At 36.9% G+C, this 22,772-nt stretch overlaps 1 protein-coding gene across 1 annotated transcript in view; it reads right to left on the bottom strand.

Annotated features, from left to right (window-relative positions):
• Positions 1-22,440, bottom strand: part of LOC137290381 (leucine-rich repeat-containing protein 7-like) — a 96,384-nt gene extending 73,944 nt beyond the window's left edge. Inside the window, exon 1 of the mRNA XM_067821280.1 lies at positions 22,361-22,440. The gene's annotated coding sequence lies outside the window, so the exon portion shown is untranslated. The remainder of the gene's footprint in view (positions 1-22,360) is intronic.
• Between the last annotated feature and the right edge of the window lie 332 nt (positions 22,441-22,772).

Raw genomic sequence — 22,772 nt, 5'->3', positions numbered from 1 at the left:
TATCTCCTCAAATAAGTCCTGAGCAGATCATTAGACGACGGATTTAGTTACGTGGCGGATAAGAATTCTACTCAGTGACCTCTCCGCAGTTACACCTCTGAACATGGTGTGGGTCTTGAAGCTATGTAATAAGAAACTCAGACTTGAGTTTGTAATTTATTAATCACCACTGTTGAAATGCTTGATGATAAAATTGCAAAGCCTCAGAATATGTTGGAATGGAGTATGGAAATATGTGTACACTGTTTTCTCAAAAAAAACCCCAAAAAACAAACCCAAAACAAATAAGGTTATAAGCACATCACAGACACATGAGATCAAAAGCAAATGCACCAGATATATGAACTCACCACTAGCAGACCCTAACACAGCAAAGGGAGGCAACTGTGCACAATGATTTGTGCAAAGTTCACCTCTAGAACCAGGTGACCTGTCTGTAAGAAAATTAGTTTTATGCTATTTTCAGATATCTTTTAAGCCAAAAACAGCAATACTAAAAAATGAATGACTACATGCAATTAAACCCTGCATATTCCGAGCAAGCAACACTCTTCCAATAGGCCCATTCAGCTCCTTTACCGAAAGATGTGGCTGTATCTATTTCAATGAAATAAATAAATCACCTACATCTATCATTGTGGTAGGGTTCCTTTGATCTTTTAATGAGGAGCCAGGTGTTGATGTTCAAAAACATGGATAACGAACGGTGATGATCGTGTTCTGAATAGGTGCACGCTTGTACTCAAGCCTCCATGCCTGCATTGATGGGCTGCATTGAGCTTCATGAACATGCTGAATAGACAGTCTGGCATGTATGGGAACAGTTTCTAAAAGTTTGTGTGATCTATCATTGATAATGTCAATAGGTTCGTACTACTGCATGAGCCTAAGGGAACTAATTCAAGCGTGTCATTGAAAGTCATGGTGTTCACAGTTCACGTTTATCAATGAGGCTGTGTTAAAAGATTCTGTTACATACACTTCTGAAACGCAGGCAAATATTTATCACTTCTAAGATGACACGAGGCATTAGTAAATGTTTCGATTAGTGTCAAAGCTGATATTTACAGGCATCTTTAAAGAAACAACTCTGTACTCATAAACAGATCTTGTTTCAAAAAGTTGGCAGTTTTGAGGGCACTCTGCAGCTATTTTGATTATTTCACCAAACTCATATAGTTCGGCAAGTTTGAACAGATCGGAGAAGCATCAGTGAATCAGGAATGGCTCATTACAAACAGATATTGATTAACAATGAATTTCAAACAATAAACACTTTTCATTGCAAACCTTTGTCACAACAACCATACTTGTATGAATATTTAACAATCAACAGCATCCATTACTCCACTGACCAGAAACGCATTGACTACCATAAAGAAAATCATATGAATGATGTATGGTTGTAAAAGTACTGATAACAATGATTCTACCATGAAAACAATGAGTTTGGGGACGAAACAGAATAATCCTTTATTAATATGCAGTAAAGACTCATATTCTCATAAGGAAATACAATCATCCATTGTTATCAGACTATTCAAGCACTGTCAACTGCTGGATTACTATTGAACATTTGACCCCCTCTGTATATTTGGGAGAACTGCTGTTATCTGCTAATGGAAGAAATATTGGACACTCAGACTCAATAACCCTTGGTGTGACCATCACTGTCCCTCATATCTGAACTTGGATGGAATACTTTAGAGTTATAAATCACTGTTGTAAACTCCCCCACCCACCCATCCACTCACTCACTTACTGGCCTTTCCGAAACATGCCAGAGAGTAAATCATCCATGTATTATATAGTTATATCATCCACAAATTGTGATATGGACTATTGTCATATATCACTCAGACAAGACTTAGTTCAGTTTAGAACCACTTAGAACAGTTATGTATGAAAGTGTCAGGTTGTTGTTTGGGGAAGGCCCAACGTAATAGAGGCATTAAATACTTGGCATTTTGGTCTCAGACTTCAGACAAACCTTGAATCATAAGAAAGCATACATGAACTTGAAACCATGACCACTGGACCCGTAAGGATGGAACTCTGCATAGCAAACTGTAAGGCCTCAGGTAACACATTAACAGGGCCTCCAGTGCACTCAGTACACAAAGAAAAGTAAGTAAATAACAATCCACCAAAATATAGTGACAGTATTCCATAGCGATGTTTCTGTCAATGCAATACAACAGTGGTATTGAATATAGCCCTCTATCACACAGGTAAGAGAGATCATATGATAATATACTAGCATATCAACAGGTTCCCATGTCGCCATAGTTTGTACAACACACACAAATGGAGGTAACCTTATTGATTATTGCCCAATATGACTGAGAAAAGACAGACCAGGACAATACATATCAACAGGTCCCTAGTCATGTCATGGCGATGTCCTCCTGCTTGTCAATACAACACAAACAGTGGTATTGACTATTGGCCTATATCACACAGACACATGTGGCCTAACACTAAGTGAGATATATGAATGTAAATCTACACAACACAGACAGACTGATTCACTACATGGACAAAAGACTTGTTTCATCTCAAACTCCCACATGTTTTTTGAGGGAGTGGCCCTGATCGATATATCACTGTAAATTCCTATGCTATCCATTTTAATACGCATCAGTGGGTGAATCAGAAAATGCACAAGAGGGGGTGGCAACAAGTTTATTTGAATTACACTATGTGCATTTATACTGCCAAGAGTGGTTCATTGCTCAATGCATTGCTATATTATAAGGTTCAATATACAACATTAAGGTGGGTTGAACAGATTCAATCTGGATTTAATAAACATGAAATTTGGTCACAATAGAAGACTCACACAGACTTACCTCCATGTATAGACTACTCCTGGCGCTATGTAGAAACCTTAGCACAGGCTTAAAATAGCACAAAGATACACTAGAAGGTGTGGTTTTATACAGGACCATTCAATATTCTGGTACCTCTGAGGGTTTTCAGTAAAAACAAATATTTTTTTACAAAACAGTAATACATACATAATGTGTTCCTGAGAAACATTTGTCTGTCAAATTAAAGCAACATAAAACCAAAGTTACTCACTCAGACTGACACGGCATTTTTCTTTGGTTGAAAAAATTACAGTGAGTGAGTGAGTGAGTTGCTCTTAAACCTATCATTGATCAACATGGTAAGAAGCTGACAGTAACAGCACTATATTGCACTGAAACAGCACGTGCTCTCTTGTATCATGCCCTCATCTACTGTCAAATAGGGGCGGTGGGGTAGCCTAGTGGTTTAAGCGTTCGCTCGTCACGCCGAAGACCCGGGTTCGATTCCCTACATGGGTACAATGTGTGAGGCCCATTTTCTGGTGTCCCCCGCCGTGATATCGCTGGAATATTGCTAAAAGCGGCGTAAAACAAAACTCACTCACTCACTCAACTCACTACTGTCAAATAACTTGTTCATGGCCACGCCATGCAGAGAGATACCAGAAAAGAATTGGATTTCTAAACATGTGAAAAAAAACCCCTCATAACAATAACGCAAATGTCTTTACAAAACCCCAATATGTATTCACATGAGACGGAGAATGGAATATATACAAATAACAAAAAGGGCTGTATGACTAAATGTACCATGTCGCTTGTATGTTCACATGGAGCACATATTTGTAACATGACAGTGTTGCATTATATATCCTCACCTTCTAGCTTCAAAGTGGCTGCATGTATTTGTCCAATGTTTAGTCCACTGACATACCAAGCTGTTATTTAACATGGATGCCTATTTGGAGATGTTGTTCACCGAAGTGGACATGCAGTCATTGTTTCATCAGGCAGGTCAACAACAAGTAGCACCCTATAACATCTACTGCTATGAAGCAGTCACCATCAGTCTTCCATCAGTCACCATCTGACACTCTCTATTGTTTGTGTAAAGCATAAAGCATCCTTTACTGCTTCGCAATGCAGTTGTAAAGATTATAACTGCATTGTGATGAAAATTCATAATCTTAAAAACTCTTTTGTGCTATTGCCTCTCTGTATCTTTTTCCTATGTTTCTTTCATGCTGCTGTCTGTGAGCTTTATAACTCTCCCATATTTTAGTAGATGTGAAATTGACTACCGCCACTTTCAATTTCACCATTCATAGCCTCTCAACAAAAATGAATCTCTGAAAAAGAGCTATGAATGTTATTTACATGTGAGCAAAAAGGCATTGAATAACCAAGCAAGGATGGTCAGATTCTCATATTTCAATCAATTGTTAACCAACCCAAAGTGTTGAAGACTCCAAAGGAACAAACATGGTCTCTTTCAATACATTCCTGTTGACAGTGACAATGAAGACATCAGAAATCTGTCTCATCAAGTCTGTTTAATGACCCAGTAATAATTGATAGTAAGCAAGGTACGCCACATTATTGACATACATGCTGGCAATGCCATATTCCGCATTGTAGTGACAGCAACAAGAAGTCAGTATAGACAGTAAAACAGTAGGACTTGTGGCAAATATGTCGGGAGTTGCTTTCACAATGTAGACGCCCCAGGCACTGTTTGGATATTCTGACTATCCTAGCACCTCTTTTACAAATGGCTGTATAAGATGTATAAATTGTTATAAATGAGCTTCTGACTTGTATGAACGTGTACTGAGTAAGCCTAAAGGTATTGATTAATCTGTTTATTCACTGAGCTATCACTAAAACCTGTGACCAATATACGATGTGGGGCATTGCAATGTCATACAAACTGTGAAGAGAAATATAAACAATGGATCCTATAGCTAGTGTTGCTGGCAGCCGCATTAAACACACGAAAGATATATTTGGGATTCTGACAGTATTTTCAGAAAAACAAATACAGCTAAGAAACAGTAAATCATCTGTTAACATTAACCATGTTCTCATCTGAATTAGTGAACTGATAATTACTAAATACATCAAATGAAACTAGATCATACACAGTGAGTTTAGCAATATGCTGCACTCAGCAATATTCCAGCTTTATGGTACTGGTCTGTAATTATTCCTGTCTGGACCAGACAATCCAGTGATCAACAGCATGAGCAATTAGGATACCATGACATGTGTCAACCAAGTCAGCAAGCTTGACACCCTGATCCCTACAGTAACCTTAGTAATGGGTTGCTGAAGATCGCTTTTGCTTTTGTATGCCCACATTATGCCGATTTAAGAAAAAATGTATCCCAAATATCTACCTATTAAAATATGCTTCAACTGCCTATGTTTCCATTCTATCCTCCAAAAATAAAAATGTAATATGTAATCTTGCCTTCCATGTAAAACACGTTGTTATCCTGTTCGAAGTAATATCTTAGCTGAACTGTAATTTCTTTTGTGAAATGTCTGTACCATGTGCTGATAATACGCTTGTGTAACTTGTATATGGGCTGGAATCCTTAAGTACAATAAATATCTTTGCTTGGTCTTACCTTGATCAATTCTAACCCGGCTCTTCTTGTGTGTGGCATGCTGAAGTGGATCATCAATTCTACAGAAATACTAGGTAGCGACATGCTTTGATAGAAGTGTGCATAACAACACATTATGATTAGGTAAAAAGTGAGTGAGTATAGCTTTCCATTTTAGTTATTACACGTCATATCAAAGCAGGTGACACCAGAAATGATCTTGACACAGTGTAACAATCTGGAGAATTACAGTTGTGATAATCCTGTGATTGATAACCGGAGCATTATTCTATACTGCTGGAATATGATGTCATGCATTCGCCAAGTCAGTCAGCCAGACAGTCGGATTCGGTTGTCAGATATTTTGACAAGCTTGGGTTTAATCTCTCATACATAGCCAAGAGAACAATCTCACAAGGAAACTATAACCATTCTCAACTTCCATCTTGCCTACATTCACCATTCTCAACTTCCATCCTGCCTACATTCACCATTATCAACTTACATCTTGCCTACATTCACCATTCTCAACTTCCATCTTGCCTGCATTCACCATTCTCAACTTCCATCTTGCCTACATTCACCATTCTCAACTTCCATCTTGCCTACATACACCATTCTCAACTTCCATCTTGCCTACATTCACCGTTCTCAACTTCCATCTTGCCTACATTCACCATTCTCAACTTCCATCTTGCCTACATTCACCATTCTCAACTTCCATCTTGCCTACATACACCAATCTCAACTTCCATCTTGCCTACATTCACCATTCTCAACTTCCATCTTGCCTACATTCACCATTCTCAACTTCCATCTTGCTTGCATTCAGTTTCTTTTAAGCTCTGAAATTAAGTACAACACGACTTCCACACTGCTAAAGCATTCCTACTTTTATTTACGGTAATATTTTTATTAAACCTTACATATAACCATATTTTGAGATACATAGCTGTGCTAGCTGAGGTTTGCTTGAAGTTTAGTCGAACTAACCTTTGGACGACAAAAAGATCAGTCAGTGGTCACCTCGTTGATAATTAATTCAATAAACAATCTGCGTACATTATATAAAGGAAACGAGGACATTATGTTTACACCTCCAACCCACTCTGAGATGTGTACAGTAAGGATTATTTGTACTAAAGAGGCTGTGCTCAGATCTCTGTGCTAAACAAACACCAGCCAAAGAGGGGCGTTCTTGTGTAAAGTGTGTTAAACATGTACACATTCGACCAGAACTTGACAGTCGTTCAGAGTACAGACATGAAGGAATAATTATCAACGTAGTACAAATTTGATTGTACATGTACTCATGTGAGTGAATGAGATTGTAGTATTTCTTGCCCTCTAACCATTCACAATGAGTGAATACCAACAAAAGAAAGACAAATAGTCAATGTAGAAAACAGATTTGTAAAAAAATTAACTCAGAGCAAACTTTATGGATAACTACTTATTTTACTTGTTAGAGCAATATTTTGATACAGTCTTGTACTACTGTCAAAAACTCACCAAACAGTACAAGAATCTGTACGGAAACGTCGCTCTCACAAATAACTGAAGTTCTGATGGACAGCATTTGTTCTATAGTGCACTTGCCAACTTTTAAAATGCCACTCAAAGAAATGGAAAAATTCACATTAATTGCGAGGAGGCATGTGATTTTCGGGCAGTGACAACAATGCAATAGTCATATCTGATAATTTCTTTGAGAGATATTTAGAAGTTGGAGCAGTAAGGATAGATAACAATGTATGGATGAACGACTTCTTTACTGAACTCAATGCAAGTGTTAATATACTCAACAGCAAAAGTAATGCAAGTTTCAAAATAATAAAATCCTGTAAAAGTATGCCTTCATGTTTATGTCTTCTATTTAAAAACTTTTCTTTATGGTAAATTCAAAACTTGTTTCAGTTGTGATATGACTGAAGCACTGCTGATGTGACTCTAAATTGTAACTCACTCACTCACTAAAAACTTCACAAAAAACAGCTGTTTCTTTTTCTGTTCAGTATATATTTTTATCCATCCTCAGTAATACCTGTATGTACAATTTGATCTGAAAACAGATGATTTGGAGAATCTAAATTTGATAAAAATCACAATCACACTTTAAACTTAAAATTACAAAATGTACATGTTCATTTAGTAGTGGTAGGTAAGTGACAAATGTTTGCTTAAATACAACAATAAATTATCACTCAATCACAAAATGTATGTGAATCAATTAACCTATTTCCCAGAGAACTAGTTACCTTACAGGTGAGGTGTCATAAAAATGACTAAATTTCTGCTACTTTTGTAAAATTAATCACCATAAGCTAATATGCACAAAACTTTAGTGTTTGCAGTCTCCCAAAACACAAACCACATCCAGCAAAGAACTGCATGTTCGATGTCATTAACAAAGCCAGTCCAGGGGTCAACTTTCAGGTCACGGGTAACGAGTCAAAATCACACAGTAAAAACATACACGTGGTGTGTTTGTTAGCATTTGCCACTTGGCGTATTTGACAAGCAAGTATGAGCCTCGAAATCCCCTCAAATTCTTCCAATGGTTGCTTCCCAAACAGTACATGCCACAGCAATGTTGACATGTCCTGACGAGACATCTTTTGAATCAGAAAATAAATACAGATATGCGTGAAGATATCATACTTGCAGTTGCCGGCACATAAATACGAACTTCAGTGCTAACTTCAGGCGCACACACCTATTCAGGTATTTTGTCCCGTACGTTGTCCCGCTCCTGTATGCTTACCTAGAAAAACGGCAGTACATGTGTTTGGAAACCATGTTTGTTATCACAGGTCATTGTATGACCTCAAACAGTTTGACTGAATCCGAAACAGGGATGAGAAATTTTTTTTGCTCGTTGTTGCCCCGCTGTTAACCGTTAACGGTGTAAAACAAAGGAAATGAACATGTGGACGTAAGTAGCTCTTGAGATATAAATCATATACATATGTGTATATTATGATTCCATAAATTTCCAATAATTACAAAAATATTATTGGTGCAATTTGATAAAAAACATGGGTCCAAACATCTGCATTTTCGTACTCTTACTGACAGTTATATAGAGTTCTTAATATTTGTAAGCGCAATAATTTTGATACCTGAAGTAGTGAAAGTGAAATGTATATTTTGGGGAACTTGCTGTCCTACTCTTCACACTAAATGGCAGGAAACTGGACACTTTTTCTGACCATGGTTTGTTAAGTTCTGTTTTAGGCTTTAATTTACAGACAGTCGCAGACCAAGGATCGAAATCGGAGCAAGCTTGGGATTGGAAAAATGACTAGCAAATCTTGGCCATTGCCAAATCTATGGCCCAAGTACTGCTGTCAGAATGATCTCATTAAAATGTAACTGTCTGAAAGCCCATCTTTCTCATGAAGTCTATAATGTCTATGTGGCAACAATGAAACCATGACATAATCAACAATGACATCTATTCACAGCAGAATAAACACGGGAAAGAGTCATTAAGTATACAAAATGATTCACATGCAACCAGCAGACACAGAGTTATGAAAATTCCCACACAGGAATAACAAAGAGCTGAGTTTGTGTAACTTTAGTGAGCATTATCACAATATGTCTGCTCTGCAAAGTCTAAAGCTAAAAGCAGAGGTCATCACACCTAAATGACTCTGAATTGTCCTGAATGGTTGAATGAATCAAATTTGAAATTAACCATGAATAAATGAAGACCTTGAACAACTATAGCCATTGATTCTGGAACACAAACCCCACAGGATACTGAGCTTAAATGTAATTTAGTTGCATAAATGATTTCATGATTAGAAAGTCAATATTTTAGTGGGCGCACACAGGCTTTTACTTTCCATCTGCTTCAAATCAAAAGTTGAAAACACTTTAAGTGAGGAATTCCAAGCTTTCATGACCAGGGATAATCTGGCTTCATTGAAATCAACAAAATCCTAAAAAATCCTTTTCATATTTACCTAAGACATCTCTGCTAGGAAGAGAATGCATCATTTCAAACAAAATCAGTGTGGCTGACCTTAATTGTGTTATTTTACATTAACTTCTACAAACTGGACTGCACAAATTATACTAAACAGTAAGTGGTTTGCTGTGACCAGACTTCATGAATGACATGGAGTCGTCATTAAGATGAAACAGCTCGTGTATTACTGGAACACACACATATCCACTGATTGTTCCTGTTTCTTCCCATTTCTTTTTTCACAGGTTTATTTCTTTACTTTTTAGCATAGACTAATCCATTCCCATGACATTAATCCATTTTTCGTTCCTTACATACATTGTATGTAGTCTTTCTTCAACTTTATCAAGAGTTATTGAACTGACCAAGCCATGGGTGTTAGCTAAGGGCCATGTGATATTTCCAAACTGGGGACAGTGCAGTGCAGTTATCATGAATCATTTACAAGCAAGAACTGAAACAGTGTTTAGTGGGTTTTCTCCTTATCAGCACAACTGGGGCTTGTGCTGGACAAAGAATAAGTGAGTGAGCCGAGTTTAATGCTGCTTTGAACAATATTCAATGCATGTCAGCTTCTAGAAAGCCCATTGTGATGCAGGTCTCCGATATCTCTTACATTGGTACACTGCTAATAAACCTAGGATCACAATAGGGATGATAAAGGATTTCCACCCAAGGCTGTATGTATGCCATGCTGCACTGTGACTGGTAATACTTTCATAGAACAGTGACTGAATATGGTTTTATGCTGCTCTTGGCAATACTCTAGCAATATCACAGTGGGGAACACCAGAACTGGGCTTCACACATTGTACCCATGTGAGAAATCAAACCCAAGCCTTTGGTGTCACGAGTCAATGCTTTAACCACTAGGCAACCAAACCCATCACCCCCATCCCATAGAAGAAATGTAAGTGTCCATGTGTCCAGCAGTCAAAACTTTCACTACAATAATCTTTGTGCCCCACCAACATTGTACCCAAACCTGTTAACAAAGACAGGAAGGAAAGGGTGCTCATTAAGTTTAGTACCTTTGAAACCCTTTGGTATCCAATCACAAACCTGACTTCAACAAACGTGAAATGATTAATGTCTTAAAACCTGCAATCATAACCATCTTTACAAAACGAATTGGCAAACGTACGTCTTAACTTCAACAAATCATATTTTACATTTCATACTTATTGTATGAGACCGTCTAGTTCGCGTTCCTCGTGTGTGGAGATGAAAGGTTCGGTAGCAAAACAGGCCCTTAGCTATTTCACTTTCAAAACTCGAAGGATATAATTACAGTTAAATGAAAAGAGATTTAAACAAACAAAATGCACTCAAATCACTTCAACGCGCTGAAACGAGTTGAGATGTGTCATTATGTTTCTCGCAGTTAATATCATATCCAAAAAGCTTTTCACATCTGTTATTTCATGTATTTCTTTCTCAGACAATGGAAATAATTCTCTCTATAACTGAAAGGAATTTGTTTTGCAGATGTGAGAACATTATTAAACACAGTGACAAATGGTACAGTAGGTGTGATGAATGAGATCTTTCAACCTGAACACCACTGAACATACATATTTGCAAGCACTGAACTAATGACCAGCTTTTCCAGTGAGTTGTTTTGGAAAAAATTTCACCTTGAGCACAATAATTCAGAAAGCATGTTTCCCATTTGGATTACTTGTTTAAAGAACACTGACTATATGTAAATATTTCATAATTGAGGGAGTGAATATAGTTTTGCGCCACACTGACGATATGTTCGAGCGATATCAGAGCGAGGCAACAGAAATGGGCTTCACACCTTGTACCTATGAGGAGAATCGAACCCAGGTCTTCGGTGTATTGAGTGAAAACTTTAATCGCTAGGCTACCCAAATGCTCCACAAGGCATATTTCATAGCAGAACAAAGGAAAAGTTCCAAAGGATGACACATATGAGATGGTTTTACAGATAGAATTTCACAATAATATGGATAGGTAGAGAGGTGACCTCTACAACTTTAAACATCAGTCTGTATAATCAGGACCATCCTTCAGATATGATAATTATGATTCTCATTCCATGCTATGGCACTTTAACAGGGGTACAGCAGTACACCATGCCACAGTTCGGTATGTACCTTTGTACACAACTCTCGGTTCGGTACAATTCGGTTCAGTTCAAAATATAATTTGATAGGATAACATTTTTGTGGAAAGGCACTGTGGTTTGGTGAATGAAAAGTTCATACACAAGATCTGAAAAAAATCTTCTTGAAATTGGGACCCAAACGAAACTGTCTTTACACAATCTCATTCTTCCATTCAAATTGGCATGAGTTGTCTACAATTAAGCGCCAGAGAGATGTGAGAAACAGTAACTACATGACAATGTCATCTAGAATTAAATTACATGGAATATTTGTAATGACATTCTAAAAATGATGTGCATAAGGTGAGAAAGCTGATATTTTCCGCAAGAAAACCAAACAAACCATATTTTCAATTCAATATTTTCAATACATGGTGTACACCATTTAGGCCCTAACCCTTAACACATAATAACGCTTCACACGACATAAGGATACTTTTCTGCAGACCTTTATTCACTGAAGCAGAGAAGCTCTACATCATATTTTAGAGAGCACTTTCTTCACATGAGTTGTTACTTGGAAGGACCAGCATTCTTTGTCAGTTCTGGAGAAAATGAAAGTTCCAAGTGCATCGGTGTAATCACCAATGTGTTGAGTTTTACACTCCACTACCTTGCTATAGGATGTCTCCTAATGATGGCCGCTGACAGCGTGTGACAACAGCGTCAATTGTAGTTGCCTAATTGATAGCGACAGACAACTCAACCGTTTCGCATGCTGATAACATTCCAAACAGTTCTGCTCCATTAATTTGTTCGTTTAACTGAAAATTAATTCCATTAATCTTAGGTTTTTGTTTTGTGTTAAAATCTCTTAAACGGTTCATAAATATTTGGTTTGGCACTTAAAGGATTAACCCGACACATTTATCTAATTAACAAACACGTGGAATGTGTAAAACATGAACAGAGACAACACATGCCATCATATGACTGAACTGCTGCATTAATGTCAATAGGTAATTTAAAAACAGCATAAAATACTTAATTCCCCAATGGTTTAGAAGTCATCATTGTGACCTGGTATCCATTCCAGAAAGTTATCTCGGTGCTATGATGAGTGCAATTCCATGCTCCCCATCAAACTAGATGATGAAAACTGCATCTCTTAGCAAAGTTGGCCATTTTTCAACAAAAATGTTTCAATGAATTTTATTTTATTTGAAATTTTTAAAAGCTGCAACTTTATGGGTGACAACTTAAGATTCTTACGATGTTATCAACCAAAAACTGATAACGGTTTTAGAATCTACATCGAAATGTCACTCTATGCAATAAACAAGAAGTAATGTGTTTCAGTTTAACGGCAGGAGGGTAGACAACGTTCATGCTGCTTTCAGAATTTGCCTTGTGTTCTTGGGTGCTCAAGAACATCCCATTATTTCAATTAGTGCCTGAACAATTATAAACACATCACTAACTTACTAAAGGTAAAGGTAAGTTAATCCAAAACACAAACCATAATCCGACATTTACATCTGACTGATCCAACCCGCCTTAATGTAGTGAGAGTAAACACTGTCTTCCAAAAAATGCATGTAAAAAAACATAATCCAGTGGTACATACTAAAGCACAGGACACCGGAGTAAGTGTGTGAGTTTGATTTTACACCGCTTTTGGCAATATTCCAACAATTTCATGGCGGGGGACACCAGAAATGGGCTTCACACATTGTACCTATGTGGGGAATTGAACCTGAATCAATGTGATAAGCAGACACTGTATCCACTAGGCTACCCCACCACCCCAGAGAACACCAGAATTGTGCTACAGAGGAAAAACAAACTTTCAAAGACTACCCTTGATTGGAAAGCCACAGTGTCGGTTAATATTGATACAGTTTGACTCAGGTGAGGCCTGTATGAACAAGGTAGCTGAACACATACACACAACAGATCATGAGGATTTGACATTCAAATGCTGCTGTATGTTTCAACACAGCATTTACTTTTGACACATGCGGACTGTACAAGAAATGACACTGATATTATTATTATTATATTGAACTTATGCCTTTGCATACAACAGGGCAAGCTGTATGCATAAATTCTCTTCTTAACTAAACCAGTACCTTAGGCCAAATAAAAAAAATGTTGTGGTTCCGATTACACCTACTTAAGTTTAGGGGGATAAGATTATTTTAGACTTTTTCTTGAGAATACAAACTAATAACACATTTATCAATATGTAAGTTATTTCAATCAATTTTGTGACGATCATGTGGCCTTTCTTTGTCAAAAAGAGTAATGTCCATCGGTGCCAGGAATAAAAACAATGGTATCTGTGCCCCGCCACAATATTCCTGGAACACTGCTAAGAGCAGCGTAAAGCTAAACTCACTCATTCCTGGTGCTATGAAAGTCTGAACTCCCATACTCAAACACAAAAATATGATAATCATGGCACTATCATTGTCTTGCTGAAGTGGACCTTGATGGACATTCATGCCTAACTTGCTGCCTGTGTTTAGACATAATTTAGAGCATGACTCCTTGTCAACACGTTTAACATCACAGAAGACCAGTCCATCATCCTCTACTGTTGAAGTGAACATTTGCTGGTATTTTCTCACACAGCTGCTCCCTGGCTTGTAGAAAAGTGTAAATGGGCCTTGATTCACATGTTAAACTAGATCAGGTGTAAATCAAAGTCTGGGTGATTCTCACCTGAGCAAGGTGTGATGGATGTAAAAATTTGCATTACTTTTCATTGTATTCTAAACATATTTCCTCTGCTCACATGCAGTGGCTAATGAAGAGTGTCAATAACATATACATACAATGAAACACTGAATATATCCAAAATATATGTGCATTTGTTGTGGAAATATAGGGGTGAAAAGTTATGCTCCTACCATGGTACCGTACGTATTGTGGTACGATGCCTTTGATTCAGTTCAGTCTCTTTCTGTTTGACATTACTGAGAAATGATCAAAAACTGACATGAGTCAAATGTTACATTGTTTGATAACATGGAAAAAATAACCAATAAATAATAACAAAATAATCTTGGCTATTTTGAATGAACAAAACTGTTACTTTCTGACTAGACTGAAACTACCAAATTTTTTAATTGCATTATGACAAAATACCATGGTTCTACTAATTCTGTGGAACACCGTTTCAACCCTTTGTAAATACCTTTACATATGTGAGCAGTCAAGAAGCTACATAAAGTACTGAGACTTTGCAAAACTAGATAATTCCACTGCAAGTATGAGTGAACTAGTGAAGTAATATGGTGGAATGACCAGAAATGGACATCACTGATGTACCCGTTCTGGGAATCAAACTAGGGTATTAGGCATGACAAGAGAGCAGTTGAACCATTCAGCCCCCTTGGCTTTTGACGCTTGAAAGAGTGAGCGAGACTAGAACAAACTTTGACAGTGAGTGCATCAGTTCAAACCACTGTAATTTTACATATGTATTTAAAAGTAATGGGACACTGAATAAGAAATGCTACAGATGATAACATCCCATTAAATACCATAGAGCTTCATCCCTGCCCTGTCAAAGCAGCGAAGCCACTCATCTTAAAGACACACAAATAGAAACTGTGCAACGTTGCTCTCCAGTCATCACAAATCATGTTCATGCTTACAGTATTTACACGTGGATGTGCCATCGACTCAGATACAAAGACATGCACAGTCACTAACTGCAAATACAAATATACTTTAGGCTCATCAAATCTCTTCAATGAAAAAAATATGTAACCACTTTAGAAAATTCAACATTTGCTTCTCCTTAACTCTCTTCAGCACAAAACTATGTTCTATTAATGCAAAACTGATATAATATGGACATTTTTCGTGTTGCACATGTATAATTTTAGTTTCTGCAAACATCACTACTTATTGAAGCACAATTACTGAATTACATATGAAGAGACACAATGAACAATTCCAATCCTGTGGGCAAGCACATACTGTTTCACAATGTAACCATTCAATGGCAGTCCAAGTCAACATCATCATTAGAAATAATACAATTACCCCTTGACACAAAAAGTATTCATTCAATGGCAGTCCCAGTCAACATCATCATTTGAAATAATACAATTACCCCTTGACACAAAAAGTATTCTGAAGTCTTCACCAACAATGGGAAGGTATATATGGGAGGATTTCATTGCTTGGGACCCTATACGAACAAAAAATCCCAGTGTTTGAAACACAGAACACTGCACAGGGATATGATTTTATAGTGTTGAATGGCTGACCCATATTTGGGCGTCTCAATCATAAAGGCCTTACTATACTTTTCTATTATAAAATTAGACCAGTGACAAGTTGACTGGGATGGTGGTTCACTGTTCTTTTGAAACAGACCAATCAGAGAGACATTTGCCCTCCATAAGCCCACCTGTTTAATATGTATGGACTCAATGATAGAAATGAAATTAGGCAGACACATGTCACGTTAACTTCTCTTGATGTACTTCAGATTATCACGGCCCCACACATCGATTTCACTGCCGATAATATTTGTTATTGAACACACCTTGTCCTGATTGGAAAGGCTTAAAGGTGAGGACATTGAGAGTTTACTACGACATGTTACATTCTGTCTGTTTTCATTCATTTCAAGTGCAGCAGAATACATATCAACCACAGTGGAGAACTCCTGGTATTTCCAGAACTCACTTTGGAATGTGACGTCTTACCTCATCTTATCTTACTGCAAGATTACAGGTAGCTCTTGAGACATAAATCTTATACATAGTCACAGCACTGATTGAACCAGACAACAAGCTATTTGTGATCATGACAGACTCCTTAGTCCTTGTCAATGTGTTTTATGATATACTGTGTGTGAAGACGACTTGTAATAAACTGGGATTGCTCACTTGTGTCCTTGATGTTTAAAGCTGTACTCAATTTTTCAGCTTAATGATGGCAATTTGTAAAAACATTGAGTCTGGACCAGACATTCCAGTGACTGACATCATGAGCGTCACTCTACACATCTGGGATACAATGACATGCATCAATGAAAGCAGAACAGCCAGATAGTCTTAGCTACCCATCACGACAACAACTGTTTGCTGAAGACCATTTCGAACAACATTAACTTAACATCACAATTCATTATTACAGTCATGGCACCAAGATTTCTTAGGCTGCATAAAAAAAAAAAATTAAATGTTTCTTGGGTACATTTTTTACAAAAATGATCAGGGCGGTAGGGCTTGTTTAAAATTTTTTAAGAGACAAAGTGACAAGGATACACTGACAAGCACAACAAGGTCAATGTATGATCATACTATGCCATGTGTCGACTTTCATGCTTAGTATGTGTAGGTGAAAACTACTTCTAACCCAGATATTAATGCTATACAGTCAAGACATTGACACAGTAATGTATTACACAGATCATGATCAGTGATCAGCTGACGGTATGTGACTTTAGTCATATGATGCATATTTCTGTTACATTACTGTAACAGTAACAAAAACGCCATAAAACAAAACTCTGTTTCTTTTGGCCATTTGTGTTCATTATACAAGAAAGTAAAGTGTGTAAGTGAGTGAGTTTGGTTTTTACATCGCTTTTAGCAATATTCCAGCAATCTCATGGTCAGGAACTCCAGGAATGGGCTTCACACATTGCATCCATCTACTACAGTACTCTCAGAAATAAAAAAAAAGACAAAGTGATTTTCCCTTTTATCCCTACAATTTATGTAGTTGATATGTGAAAGTGTGAAACATTAGTTAAAATAAGTTTGGGGGATTAAACCCAGGTCTTCAGTGTGACGAGTAAATGCTTTAACCATTATTCCCACTGCCCCACCAAAGACATTTCAGCACATAAATCTTTGGTCATAATATTCTGTTGATATATTCAGAACTTGTGGGAACATAATGATGAAATGAAGTTGTGCTAGCCATGAGTCAGCTGTAGCCGGATCACCTGGCATCACAATGGCCTCCAGTCAATCACTCTCCATCAACATCTACTAGTACAATCTACATGTATATCACATCACAACCTCTGCCCTTAATACTTCTGGCAATGAAGTGTTCATGTGTGAAGCAATTCAGTTTGATGACTGACACCAATGCCCCTTTGATATTAGACCACACCACTTCAGAATCACAAAAGAACTGGAGGCTGGAGCCCTGCTCTTTTGACTCCCCAAACCACCCTGACTTAACATAAAGATGTCTGTGTCTTTGATCAAAGTAAAATTGTCAAACTGTCATAAAATGACCCGTGACATGTCACTTAAAAAAATTACAGTCTGAGAGAGCTGTTATTTAAAGAGGACTTCTTTATAATGATATAATTAAAAACAATTGTGTTTACTAAAATAACCTTATTACTTCTGCTTCATTGATTTAAAAGCTATAAATGCTTTAGTTGGACATAAATCTCTCATGACAGAAAGTGCTAAACAGATTACAAGAAATTCAGTCAAACTGCAGTAATGAACATTTCCTCTGATGATGCCAGGAACTCACTGAAGAAGAAAGATATTTAAAATGTCAAGGAATTGAACTTATTATATTGAATATGTACAGTTTCTAAACATGCTATATACCATGAATATCCCAAAGAGTGCGACATTGTTGAACAGAATGACTGTTAGTAGTGTTGCTAACACAAAGCATTTAAGAATATATTTGAAGTAATGTTCAACATTTTATCTCTTATCTCTTCTCCCATCAAATATATAAACTTAGGCCGATACTATACAATCATAACTTATAGCAATGAATACTGTTAAACAAATATCAAATCACAGGCATTTGGTTGTATACTCCCCATAGGGCTCACATTGAAAATCAAGTGCACACTGACCCATTGACCCATTGGTCTAGATACAATTATTTACACACTGATGCCATGTAATATTCCCGAGTGCAACATCAAACAAAATACAAATATAAATAAAAAAACTGTCCCGACAGCATGTATCAAATGTGCAAAGAAAATTTGCAAATGCATAGATGTTTTTTGGCTGGAAACAGTGGATACATTTTGACTACTTTAATGATAAGAGAACCAAGTAAAACTTAATCAACTGACAAAATAGCTTACCTACACAACAACCAGCCTCAACCAAAATAGACACCTGCAGCATGCAATCTGCCTTCCTATCACAGCAGTCTAGCATTAACCAGTGAACCATGGTCCCCTGTTAATTAACAATTCACAGACTAATTTGCATCCAATTATCTAAAAGTCACACTGCATAATAGATGAAACCTGATACAAAGACATTTTAATAATGTACAGTTCATGAACTGCTCACACCTGTAAGCATAGTTCCCTATTGATTTATTTTACCTGATACAGTGAAATGAAAAATGCATGTCTCCACACACGTAATCAGCAGATCAGACAACTCATACATAAACTATGTTGCTGCTCCATAAACAAATCTTATACCCTCCTAATTAAACTGATAAATTTAAAACACTTACTTGGATGAGATTCATGTTTCTGAGGTTTTTTTTCATTCACTTCTCCAAACACTCTTTATCCACCCTCCCTCAAAAACTTTTATGTAAATATACACAAGAATTAAGAAAACAAGAAAAATAAATGGAAGCTGAAAATATATCATGAAAAGCTATAAAAACGAACAGAAATAATGAAAGAAATATATTGAATAACTTCTCACTATGCAATTCATTGTATTATCACAATTAACTTATTTCATAATGACAGTGACAAAATAACAAAAAAGTAAATCACAGCTTAACCAATACAAGTATCCAAGTTATACCACTAGAAACAAGATGAAGAATACCCTTTTTTCAAAATGACAATAACAGTCTTTCAGACACAGAACATTCTCTATTATCATGCTGAAAACACAGTTTCTCTCTCTTATTTTGAGTGGCATAATTTTCACAAGGAGTACTGAATAAACTCACCCTGAGATATGTTAGTTTGTTAAGATGATTTCTTGTATTAAAAGGTCTCCTAATGACAGACCCTAATTATATATGATTATATATAAGCTGCATGTTTTTCGTAAACTTCAAACAAATTTGTACAATTTTTCATATCTTTCATATCTCAGAAAATATGTATCTCTCACAATCTAAAACATTTTCAAAACTGGACAAAACTGTCCCCAGATCATGATAAACTGAGTACACCAAAACAATTTTTTTCAAAGCTCATCAGGTCAACAAACAAACAAATGGAATATTTTTTCATTAAAATACACCTCTCTGAAACCTATCAGAGACAATCTTGAAAATGGACTTATTGACTCAAGCGGACAAAGAACTAACTAATCCAAATAAGGCTGTGAGTTTTGTTCGTCAGTGTTAACCAAGTCAATACCGGCCAATTATGATGAAATGTCACACCAAAATTGATTCTGCCCAGTGTGAATGACGAAAACAAGCTCCATATTGATGGAAATTGAGACGCCTTTGTGCGGCAAAGTGGGCTATCAGCCACACGAAATGTGCAAGCATTTTCACAAAGAGACGACTACTGTTACTTAGGAAAAGGTGCGTCCCAACACGAGGTGATGAGCAGACTCTTGTCAAATCAATGCTTGTTGTGTTTGTGCTTAAAGATGATGTCAGTCTTTCACACCAGCTCATGATACTGCTATTAAACATGACTGAAAGTGTTGCAAGAACTATCAATATTTCTTTTCAAATTCCCTCAGTGACATCTGTTTCATTTAGTAAACAAAATTGGTTACAATATAAAATGGTAAGGTTGATTTGTAAATGTGTTTTACACTGATTAGAGACCAAGCAATTTCCATAAGCATTTTTTTACCTGAAAACCATGGTGTTTCAACTTAGCCCGGAGTGTTTCAACAAACAAAAACATTCCTAAAAGTTTTGGTCGACAAGTATGACATGAATACAATATGAAAGTAAAGTAAAGGGTCCAGACAATGATTTGCCATACAAGAAGTCATAATATGAGATTCAGCAAAACATCACGACATAACAAAAAAAACAACCAATATATATTTGACAGCTTCTGATACCAGACCATTTAATTCAAAGTGAACTTTATGGGTCACTAAACACTCTCTGTGAGAGCAATAATGCCACGTTGTCCTGCCCATCCTACAAATAGAGTCATGCAGTCTGGAGGCAAATTGACCATCGACCATCTCCAAACTAATCCTGAATGTAAACCTCTATATTCAAGCTATCAAAATAATACCCCTATTATTTAATATCTATATATTCATGCATCTTACTAAATTTGGAAATAAAAGAAATAATTCAGTTTTGAAAGACCTTTTCCACAAAAATAATAACTCACGACTCAAAAGATTACCTAAAATAGCCTGATGCAACACAGCCTCAATCCCCAAATTCTCTTCACATTTAACCAAAATTAACCCATCTATTGCAGTTCAACATTCTACAGGAAAGGTTTTGGTAAAATTTAGATACAGCAAAGAATGTTTTGGCCACATCTCAACACTACAACACCTTGACTATCCAGGCTGGATACAGACATGAAAGACAATGGCTTTTGCATGGGAATTTAACACCCTTGAGGCAGGCTTTCATCTTCAGAGGTATTGTGAAGGAGGTTAAATAAACTCGTGATCACACTTTGACACAGTAATCTCTTTGCAGCCTCTATGCCAGGGCCTGAGGATGTTTGTACCTCCACATGACTATCGGGTATTACTAAACCTGACAGGGCATATGTGGTGAGACAAATCGTGGAGGGATATTCCATCATAATACCTTTCAGTGATTTGACTGTATTGAGAATGCAGCTTTCCTATGTCCCCAAGCAATCAAATGTCAGTCCTTAGTTAGAGGGCTCTTATTTCCAGGCTATAAATCCATTGATATTGTTACTGTGAGTAGCTAAACAGGGCCTTGATCATGTTTATTTGCCTGTCTAGCTAATGTAACACCAGACTGATTGGACATGACAAAACATGAAGAAACAGGTCCTTATCATGATTGTAAATATAACACATCTTGCAGGATCTCATCAAATGTAACACATATACCACCATAAAGAAGTTAAAGCCCACTTCATCTTTGATTCTGACATCTATAGCAATATGAATTATCCATTACTTCTTTTGAATAGTATATGTGGCAATTATGAAAATTGTTTTTTTCTAAACACAAAATAAGTATATTCTACTTCAAAGAAAAATCTTGCTCTTAACATACTGCCTGAAAACAAAATGGCATTTAAATACGATACAAAAAGTGATATGTGGAGTGGCTGCAATGACTTTCGTTTCCCCAGATCCAATAAGCAAAATGTTTTGACAAACACGACTAAGATAGCAAATCGGAGGCCATGTATTATATGATTATGGTCCTCCATACCCACTATCACAAAACATGTCTGTTCTAAAGAAATGACTTATCAATCAGAGCAAAAACCGTCAATGTAGATTGTAAACTAAGAGACAAACGCATTTCCAGGTGTTTCTGATACACAAAACAGGAACCAATAAATCACTGGTGGGCTAGCGTTTAGATTCTACTTATAAAGTGTACTTAAATTATATCGTATTAAACAACGTCAAACTATGGGTCTGTCAAAAGGATAAACTTAAACATTAAGTGATATTTAACAAGTATTTCTTATTGAGTGTGTTATTCTGACATCGAGAGAAGAAATTCTTTAAGTGGCGTTGTTGTCAGTCGGCATATAGCCGTTCCCATTGAGAGCCCGTTCACCTGAGTTATAGAGCCTTACAACTCGTGTGTAGAGTGGCTCGCTTTGGAATTGCTGCGTCCTGTCGCAAGTAGCAGACAGGACGCGTTTGTAAAATCCACAAATCGTCCTGGCATGAAATAAATACGAACTTATCAAACCAGGAAATCCATCACTCACCTCGCTATCATTTCGTTGTAAAGTAAATCCAATTAATAAATTCACAACATCACGTACTCCAAGCGATCATTCAAACATGCATATTCTCACCGCCATTGCGCCGTAAAGTCACGTGACTATGCCAAAATGACGTCACGGAAAGCGTTCCCAAGCCGTCCCTCTCAACTTGGGACAATATTTCTCATGGGTGATTTAGATTTTTTTCTAAGGAAAATGGTTTCAATCGATTCACATAAAATCAAAGCAACCCTTGGATATGAATTTTACAACCAGCTCGATGTTAGTGGGAAAGAATGACATCCCTTTCGCTACCCGTCTATGTGTGTTTATTGAACAGCGCACGCAAAGCCAAACAGGGTCTTACATTGTTTGACTTTTGCTGGGACCTATTCACTTCAACATATGCCATGAC

The sequence above is a fragment of the Haliotis asinina genome, chromosome 7 (genome assembly GCF_037392515.1).
Source record: "Haliotis asinina isolate JCU_RB_2024 chromosome 7, JCU_Hal_asi_v2, whole genome shotgun sequence".
Taxonomy (NCBI): Eukaryota; Metazoa; Mollusca; class Gastropoda; order Lepetellida; family Haliotidae; genus Haliotis; species Haliotis asinina.
This window is presented reverse-complemented; position numbering and strand designations above follow the sequence as displayed.